This window comes from Phacochoerus africanus, chromosome 1, assembly GCF_016906955.1.
Source record: "Phacochoerus africanus isolate WHEZ1 chromosome 1, ROS_Pafr_v1, whole genome shotgun sequence".
Lineage (NCBI taxonomy): Eukaryota > Metazoa > Chordata > Mammalia > Artiodactyla > Suidae > Phacochoerus > Phacochoerus africanus.
In genome coordinates, this window is record NC_062544.1 from 836,411 (window position 1) to 846,261 (window position 9,851).

Here is a 9,851-nt window from a genome sequence, read left to right on the forward strand (position 1 = left end):
AATGTGCAAAGTGTGACCTTAAAGGGAACAGACCGGAGGTTTTCTCAACCACTCTGGGATAGCGAAGAGTTTTGTTGGCTTTTTTGTCTTTTTTTTTTTTTTTTTTTTTTGCTGCACTTGCAGCATTTGGAAGTTCCCAGGCTAGGGGCTGAATCAGAGCTGCAGCTGCCGACCCACACCACAGCCGCAGCCACACGAGATCCAAGCTGCTTCTGCGCCCTATGCCCCAGCTCACAGCCACACTGGATCCTTAGCCCACTGAGCGAGGCCAGGGATTGAACCTGCAGCCTCACAGATACTAGTCGGGTTTGTTACCCCTGCGCCACAATGGGAACTCCAGCTTTTTATATTTTTAATTTAAATCTCAGTCTTTGAATTTTACTTCATGTTGGAGAGTAACATGATCCTACCAATAAGTTATTTTCCTGCTCCTGGCGTTTACGCGAGTTTAGTTTTAGATGCAGCTTGGTGGGTGTTCAAGCGCTTTCGCTTTCAGAGTCGAACTGGAGAGAGCGCGCATCTCCGTTGTCCGGCTGGGCTTCTGGCGGCGTCAGCACCGCTGTGGTTGCCCTCCTCCGCGGGGTGTACGGTGTCAGCAAAGGGATTCTTTCTGGTTGACCCTTGGCACGGGTGGTTTGCAGCCAAATGCGAGTGTGAAGGGCAGGTTTTGATCTCCGTTACTCCCTTCAGCTTTGTCGAAGGCGCGTAAGAAAGCAGAATGGACCCCTGATTCTGGCTCCACCGTGTTTTTATTTCGGGTAGAACCGCAGGGACCCTGGCAGGCAGGGAGCTTGCAGCACCGGCATTTCGGCAACGTTGGGAAGAAAACCGCGTTTACCCGAAGCCGGAGTTTGAGGAACAGCCACCCCACTTTCCCGCCCAGGCTGTGCTGTGCTGTTGACCCAACACGACATGCAGATCCCTCTGTCGCCCGCCGGACACTGGCCAGGCGGCCTTGGTCTGTGGAGGAGAATCACTCAGTGCGTGAAGCCAGCTCAGCCCTGGAACCTCAGCGCAACAAAAAGCCTCTGTTCGCCTTGCGCCGGGCTTCGCGCAGAGGGTCCCGGCCCTGCCCCACCGCGGTGGCTGCCTCGAAGATGCGCCTGGAGAGCCAGCCCTTTAATTAGGTCAGCCCGTGGGGGGCAGAAGGCACCCCACACGGGTTCGGTGGGTGAACGGACGGAGGAGGCCGTCCCAGGACTTTCTCCAGCGGCTTCAAGTTCACGAGACCCTCCCTTCACGTCCAGCAGCCTGGGGCCCAGGCTGAGTTTTCAGGGCAGGGCGTCGGCACGTGTCAGCGCGAGCGGTGCTGAGAGGCTGAGGGGCTCCCTGTGACTCAGGACCGGGAGCTCGGTTTGGGGGAGCCCTCCGTTCCTGCGGACTTTGTGGGATTGTTGTATTTGGCTCTCAATCCTCTTCTTTTTTTGGTTTTGAAGCCCGAGCTGTTGGGACGGTGCCTGGAAGGAAGAAGAGGGTTCCCTGACCCTGGGGGACGAGCGTGCCCAGGGTCCGCCCGGAAGGTAGACGACACAGCCAGGGGGCCCGGGGCCGCTCTTCCCCTCCCCCAGGTGAGACGGCAGGGCAGCAGGACGCAGTCACAGGAATGCCCCTCCGCGCAGGGCCACAGGGGCATGCGGTGGGCTTATTTGTATAACCTGCCTGGCGGGAACCTGAGGCCGGCTGGGTGGCGGCTGGTTCTTGGCGGTCTTGCCAGCCATCGTGCCGTCTTTCTAAGCTGTCTTGGCTTTCAGTCCAAGCAGCACAGTTCCTGGGAGGTGACAGGGCTGCCTCTCAGGGGCGGAAGCTCTGGGCTGTTTTCAGAATCAGCGGAGCAGAAAGAGAAGCCTGCGCTACCTGCTTCTGTCCTGGGTCGCGTCCCGAGTGCCCCCCCATCCCCCGACTCCATCTCAGGTTTCACGTTGTTCCCTTTACACTTTGCCGCCTCTCTGAGCCTCTTTGGCGCCTGCGTGGTTTTCAGAGGTTCCTAACTGAGCACAAATGCCAGGCGGGTGTTCTGGAGGCAGGTGGGTGCATTTTGAACGTAGCCTTGTGGGGTCAGGTGGGTGGGGGAGGAGGATGGAGGTCGCGGAGGAGGTGACAGTCGCACCTTCCACGGCCAAACCCAAGTTCTGCGCACCCAGCGCGGGGGTGCGGGCGTGGGCAGGTGGATCCCCGCGTGTCCTCAGCGGACGGAGGCCAGGCGCTCGCCTCCCCGCATCCTCTCCTGTGGAGAGACCAGCCTGGTCCCCCCTCCCCGACCAATTTTAACCTTTGCCAATTTTAACCCAGGTGTTCAAGGCTGCAGGAAACACACATTCTTCCGCGCTCCCCCCGGGGACGACCCCCGGGGCCTGGTCAGAACCCCCGTGCGGCTCAGGCCACTGAGCTTCTTTGTCATGGGCTAGGCGTGTCTGGACTGCTGCGCCGGGAGCACGCTGTCGCCCGCTCTCTGCCTTTTGAACAGTCTCCGACGGTCTTGTCCACACACTGCGGGAGGGAGTGGCCGGCAGCGTCTCGGGACCCCAGCGGCATCCCTCCTCTGGCCACCAGAGTGGACGTGTCCGCTGGGCTGGGTGGAGGGCCTGGGAGGCCATGGCAGTGCCCTGTCCTCCAGGTGTCCAGGCCCCACCTCTGCTGGATTTGGCTCCGAGTCGTTCCTGACCCGGCCGCTCAGGGTGCTGTGTGCTGCGCTAATATTTACTGAGCCGGGACCCGAGGTTCCTCCTGGAAGCAGCTCTGTGGTGTCTCCCTGCGGAAAAATGTGTGAGCCGGGCCCTCGCCCCCCCGCTGCCCCCGTACACACGTCGGGCTTTGGTGTCCACAGGGGTCGCCTGCTCCCACGGTGACTTGCCGGCCCTTCTTGGCCTTCCCACAGTTGCCAGTTTGAGACTGTGCTTGCGAGAGCCCAGGGCTTCTTACTGTGGGAGGGAGGCCGGAGCCCATTGGAGCAGAAGGACGAGCTGCCGGTAGAGACCTGGCAGGCCTGTGTTACTGCGGACGGCGGGGTGGCAAAGGTGGGGCCGTGGTCAGCCCGTGGTCAGCCCGTGGTCAGCGGGTCCAGGCGCGGCTGCCCCCTCGCTCCGTGCCTCAGTGCCGTGAGCCTCAGGGTCGCATCGCTGCAAGGACACGGTCCAGGTCTGAGGGGCTCGGACCTCTGTCCCCCTACGTGTCAGGAAGGGTAGACGCGGCAGAGACAGCGGGCTCGCAAGCCCCACAGCTCGGGGGGGCCGGCCCTGTACAGGACTCTGTGGCCTTGGCTGGGGACCACGGGGGACAAGCTGGGTCCTGGCTAGTAGCAGGTGGCTGACCCCCCAGAGATGGCCAGAGGGAGGACCGGGGCTCTTGAACAGGAGAGGGAGCGTCTGGGTGAGAGCGGGTGCAGGCGGGGACAGCCCTCGGTGCTGCAGCTCTGTGACACCCAGAGCACGTGTGTCCACAGCCAGACTGCATGCAGCCATGGAGCCTCTGCGCCCCCATCCACCTCGAGCAAGGTCCCCATCTCCTGGGACCCCGCCAGGGCACCTGTCCTCTTGGAGCTGGGAGGCAGCGCCAAGCTCTCTACTGGGGTTGGTCGTTCCTGGACCAAGTGTCCAGAATCAGAGCTTCATAGCTCCTTTCCTGGTGGTGGTCGGGGAGGGGGGCAGTGTGATGAGTCAGCTCAGCCCCGGAGGGTCGGTGGGGTCAGTGGGGCTTGGGGGAGGGGATGTGGCGCCATCCCTTCCCCTTGAGCAGCAAACGGGAAGTTCTCGTTCTCAGCGTCAGCTGACTCCTGGGAACAAGCAGCTCGGGCCACGTGCTGCTGACCAGGGCCAGGATGTGGGCGCGGCCACACTGTGCGGAGGGTGGCTGGGGCTCGTGGCCTTGTGCCCTCCCCACTCCAGACCTGCCCCTGCAGGGACACTGCACCTTCAGCTGCTGGACCCGTTTCTCTTGGCAGGCAGCGCCCCACTCCGTGTCCGAGGGCCCCGGGAGCCCTGCCCAGACCCAGGCGGTCCTGCCTGCTTCAAGAACCTCTCCAAGACCCTGGGCTTCGGGATGGGGCTGCACTGAGCGGGGCTTTGGAGGACTCGGGTGGGCCCTGAGCTGCTATCTGGGGGCCCTGCCGGAGGGGGTGGAGGGAGTGGGCCTGTGCTAAGGGAGCCCCAAGACCTGCCTGTGACACCCCCTTCCAACCCCGTAAGGGGGACGGTCTGCCCCCAAACTTCAAGAGAATCTGGACCACGGATCTTTCTGCTGTTGGCTCCCGAGCTTCTGTCTTCCTCGACCGGACCACTTACGCAGGGCCCCAGACGGCAGCTCAGGGCCCACCCGGTTCACCCAAAGCCCCGCTCAGTGCAGCCCCATCCTGCCACCCCTTGAAGCCTCTGGGACAGGGGCCACAGAGCTTGGAGCAGTCGGAAGTTTCCAGGCCAGGGATTGAAGCCGAGCCACGGCAGTGGTAACACCAGATCCTTAACCAGCGTTTTGTCTTCCACGTGAAACCCGAGTGGTACCTCGCTTTCCTTGTTATTTTAACCAGGAGCTTCAGCTACGTGAAATAAAATTTGTATTTTCTGGCAAGACGAGAAAAAAAAATTCCAACATAGCATTTGTCTCTGCCCGTTGGCCCCCTGCCTGCCCCCCACTGGGACTGTGCGTCTGCATTTACGCATCGGCCAGACCTCCCCCGGCAGCAGGAACACCTGCTCAGCTTCTCCGGCACCGGTACCGACAGGACGGCTCCTGAAAGGTAACCTTCCTTCCTTTCAAGGTCATGATGACCCAGCACCTTGAACTTGCAGGTGGGGCTTGGGCAGATGGTCCGTGTCATTTACGGCACAGCCTCCGCCACAGAAACCTACACGGCTCTGCCTGGACCTCTAGTGGGAGCGACAGTTCTCAAAACTTTCTGAGAGGCTGTTCCTGGGTTGTGATCCTCAATTCGGCTCAAATAAAATTTTCCGCTTCTTTCTTAGATGGACTGACAAATTGTCCTCCATATCTGTGACACAGTAACGGTAGTTGTGGTAACGAACAGCGTCAGAATTCGCAAAGCGGTGCGCTTGTTACCTTGTTGGAGTCCTGGCAGTGGGGGTGGGGGGTTGTCACCTGTTCACAGGTGAGGGGCCTTGACTCACAGGGACTGAGGACTCATCGCCTTGGAGCTGGGGTTAGGGGAGCACCACACGGTGCTCAGAGGAGGCTGTGGTCGGGCCCACCTCCTGTTCTGTTTATTTCAGAATATTCCTTAGGCCAATCTCCCCATAAGGTCAATTACACAATCAAAATAGTGTTTGGAACTCCTACGCCTTTGAAGAAATTCCTCAGAAGAGAGTAGAATGTGGAAAGTCTTGTCTTAATCCCCCGGAGCCTGTGGACGGCAGAGCTAAGACGCCGGGAAAAAACCTCTAGCAAGTTAAGGTTAAAAGTTCTGCGGAAGAAGAAGACTCCCCAGAAAATGATCACGGCTGGTGTCCCTCAGAAGGTCTGGCAGTTGCCGTCCTTAAGGAAAAAGGGGGTCTCCTCTGCAGGCAGGACCCCCTGGCCGCGGGGGGCCTTCCCGACCAAGCCCTGTTTGAACCTCTCTGGCTTTTGCTGTGAGACAGTGTGATTCTGAAGGTGGGTTTCAGGCATGGCTTTCCCCCGCATCCACAGGGCGGTTGCATCCCAGCTCTGCTGCTGGCAGGGATGAGCTCACGGCACCATCGGCGCCCATTTCTGGTGGCCCTGCTGCCAGACGGTGATACACTAGGTCCCGGGCTCCACGTCCCCTGCTTTCGTGCTGGCAGGGCCACGGGAGCTCCTGTCGCTTTGAGGGGAAAGGTCAGACCCAGGAGTGACGGGCTCTTGGCTGAGGGTCTGTGTCAGTGCACCACCGTTATACATTCGGGAAGGTTCCTTCAGCAGAAACACGCATGAGACACGGCTAGGGATGGACAGGATGAGGGAGACGTGGCCCGAGGCCCAGGGAGCCCAGCCTGTGTCCCCCTCCGTGTCTGGGTCTCTGAGAACCAGCGCTACTTCACTGGAAACGGTGAAGGTTCATGACAAAGGACCATTTCCTCCAGCTGATGACACGAATTCCTAAAGAGGAGAAACACGGGCCTTACTTATTTGGCCGCTCCTGGGTCTGACCCTCCCCCTTGAAGCAACAGGACGGCCCCCCTCCCCCATGTTACGAGTGGAACCACCCGCCCCCACCAGGCACCTGCAGAGCCACGGGCGCTCAGAAAGCTCCGATTTTCCATTTTTCTCCACGACACGCTGTGGCTGCCCCGTGCTCTCCCGCGTGCGCGGCTCTGCTCCCTGGGTGGATTTGATCACATCTCTGCCGCCACTGCAGTTCCCTGACGTCCCTTCTTCCTTGGGACGCGCTCCTCATCCTCCCATTTTCCTTTTGTCAAATGTTTCTTGGTGATTTCTGTAGTTTACTCCTCCATGTGAATGCCAGAGGCCTGACTGTTGAAATTTTGATTTAAGTTTCTATAAATTCTACAAATTACAATGGACGTATTGAATCGGCCTGATACACGACTGCGTGTTTCCGTTCATGGACATGGTATAGCGTTCCAGTCGGTTCAGCCCGTCTTGTTCTGGAACTTCATCTTCCTGCCGTGTTTCCCTAATTAAGAGGCGTGGGACCTGAGCTTAAAGAGCAGCTCACGTTTTACAAGTGGAGGGGAGGCGAATTCGCTGGAAGATGGGACCTAACGACCGCTTCCTTCCAAGAAGGACTGTCACGGGTGCCCGCAAGGCTGTCACATTCCCTTGTGCCCGGTGACTTGGGGCTGCCCAGGTCTCAGGTTCCTGACTCACCCTTGTCACAAGGCCCCGGGTGGCAATGCCTGGAGGCGGGGGGCGGGGGAAGAATGCGTGTGTTTGCTCACGTAAAGCAAACCTGACCCTAGAAATGACACAGGGACTGCGGGTGAGAACATGTGTTTAATTAATTAATTAATTAATTCTGCTTTGGGGCGGCTGCACCCATGGCATAGGGAAGTTCCCAGGCTAGGGCTCAAATCGGAGCCACAGCTGCCCGCCTTCGCCACAGCTGCCCGCCTTCGCCACAGCCACAGCAACGCCAGATCCCTGACCCACTGAGCGAGGCCGGGGATCCAACCCACATCCTCTTGGATACTAATCGGATTCGTTTCTGCTGAGCCACAACGGAACTCCTGAGCACATGTCATTTCAAGGTGAACTGTTGCTTGTGGGTCTCCTCTTGTCTCACAGGAGCCTGGAGGCAGAACAGGGACAGTGCTGTCAGCTTGGCTCTCTGGCCTCTGACGCCTTCCTGCATCTAGGGAGCCTGGCCCTGGGGACTCATAGCACAGGCGTGCCCCTCAGAACCCAGGACGGCATAGCCTGGGGGCCCTGAGGCTCTGGGACCCACCACTCGGGACCCCCTCCTGCTGATCACCACTGGTCAGCAGACAGGAAGGCTGGTGGAGGGAAGATTCCACATGCACGTGGCCAGGGACCCCCACGGGCCTCCCATCACCAAGGGGCCACATGGCCCTGGGCTTCCCGGGCAGCAGGCCCTCAGCTCACCCCACCCCACCCTGAGAATTATGTGCAGAGCAGAATCCTTGCCAGGGAGGGTGGCCAGGGTCCAGCGTCCGAGGCAGGACCTCTGTCCAAGCTGCTCCCGGGCTGGCTCCTCTGCTGGATTCGGGCCTCCCGCTTCCTTGGTGCCCATGTCCTGACCCCCCCTGGAGAGTTGGAGGGCCCCTGGGTCCTCCCAGTGGCTGGGGAGTGAAGTCAGGCAGGGTTCTTTGCAAGCACGAGCCCCGCCATGTCCACCTCCTGGTCCCCAGCAGCTGGAATGTGACCTTTCTTCACTGGGAGAAGTGTGATTCGGCAGATGTGACCAAGTTACGGATTGGAAAACAAGGGCGAAATTCCAGTGGCCCCAGGAGAGGCCGAGGGCGTTAGCGACACCCGGGGTGGGGCCACGTGAAGACGAGGCAGGCCTGGCCGCCTGGCTGGAGGAGGCAGGAGGAGGCTGCCTGCAGGTCCACTCCCACCTCCAGAGCTGGGCGAGGATGTGTTTCTGCCGCTGGAGCCCCCGTGTGTGGGCGTTCGCTGTGTGGCCGCCCTGGACACTCAGACCCTCACCTGGGGCGCCTGCCCCACACGGGAGGGGACCGTGTAGGACGCTGGCTGCCTCCTGTGGGCAGAGTGAGCCCTGATCCTGCTCTCTGCTGGCCTGGAGTCCTGCACCTGCAGTTACACACGGGTGTTGGCGGGGGGGGACGCGCTGGGCTCCTCGGAACCACAAGGGCAGGAAACTGCAGCCCCACTGCACCCCGTGGGCCACGCTGTCCCAGCCTCCTCTGATGCCTGCTCTTGGCTCGGGAGACGCTTCTCCCCTGACTGGACCCACCTCCCTCTCATCCTGCGTCCTATTCCTGTGCTTGGTGTGAGCTCAGGTCCCCATCCTCGGCTTCACCTGCCCCTAGTGTCCCTACTCAGGCCAGGGGACCAGGACCTGCTTCTGGAGCACGTGGATTTGGGGTGAGGTGGGTAAGTGACGGGGGACTCGGCGGCAGCTGGCCAGCTCCTGTGCTCCTGGCCCTCTGTCCCTCGGGGTGAGGTGGCTGTCTCCGACAGTGTCTGGCAGGTGTGGGTGTCCTCCTCCGAGTGTCACCAGCGGCCTTGCCAGATTCTCGCGACAGTAAAGGCTGCACACATACCTGGGACCCAACCAGCGGCGTCAGGAGGAGGAGGCGCCAGGAGGACGGGTCCAGCCCCAGACTTGGGGCTTTAACGCCCGTCACCGCCCTTTCGGAGTCTGGGTCTGGCATCCGGAAGGTTCTCCATGGTTCGGCTCAGGGTCTGGGGTGGGGTCAGGCGTTGGCTAAGCTGGAAGGTGGGGGGGCCTTGGGGAGCAGTGGGGGCCGGCTGGTCACTCAGGGGCTCTCAGGGCCTCCCCACCCACCCCTGGCCACCTGCTGAGAGGTGGCTGAGCTCCCCTGGAGTACGGTCTCCCTGCAAAGGCCTGAGCCAGCCTGGGCGTCCTTCCCGGTGCCAGGTCCTGGGTCTGCCTTGCGGTGTCTGCCGGCCGCAGGCTCTAGCTGTGCCGCTGCGCGGAACTGTAACTCACTCACCGTCGGTCAAGTGCCGGGTGGTGGGTGTTCAGCTGGGCTTTCCCGCGTGTCTGTGGCCCTGCGCCATCCCCCAGCCCAGGATACGGGTCCCTGCCCTCTCGGAAGTCGCGCTTCTGTCATCACAGGGGTTTGTCTCACCCCATGTCGGGTCCCCCAGGATGGAGCAGAGGGTCCCACCCGCAGCCTCCGCGGCGGGGCCTTGGCGTCTGACCCTCGCAGCCCGCGTCCCTGCCCCTGCACAGGCGCCATCCCGCAGCAGGAGCTCTGGTCCCCTGACCCTGGAACCAAGAGGCCCCACGGAGCCTTCCCAGCCTGGAAAGGAGATTGGACTGTCGTAGGGTCAGTGCATGGGTCGTGATGGGGCGGAAGCAGCGCCTGGGTGGGGGCCCCGGAGGGAGCTGGGCAGCAGCGGCGAGGGGGGCCGGCCCCCCGGGACCCCTGCGGGGAGCTCAGGGAGCAGCGCAGGCTGTGCGTGGGGCGCTGTATGACTTGGGCCTCAGGCCTCTCGGGGTCAGCAAGAGGTCGCTTGTCCTCGGTGAGGCTGGCAGGGGCGAGGGGGCCCTGGCAGAGGCAACGGGATGGGTGGGGACAGGCCAGGACACCCCACGGGGCTTCCCTGCTTCCCAGGCCTCTGAGAGCCTGCGTGACAGGACACGTCTCAGAAGACGGAGGAGAAACGCTGTCGTTGAGGGCAAATTGATATAAAAGCCAAGAAATTCATTTCGGAATCGCCTGACCCTTTTCTTAATCACGTGCATTCAC

General features: G+C 61.3%; 1 long non-coding RNA gene across 1 annotated transcript; it reads left to right on the forward strand.

Annotated features, from left to right (window-relative positions):
* Positions 1-363: 363 nt before the first annotated feature.
* Positions 364-4,954, forward strand: LOC125115730 (uncharacterized). Its single transcript, XR_007132194.1, has 2 exons — positions 364-1,127; positions 1,437-4,954. It is a non-coding gene; the product is annotated as an uncharacterized LOC125115730 (long non-coding RNA).
* The last annotated feature ends 4,897 nt before the right edge of the window (positions 4,955-9,851 follow it).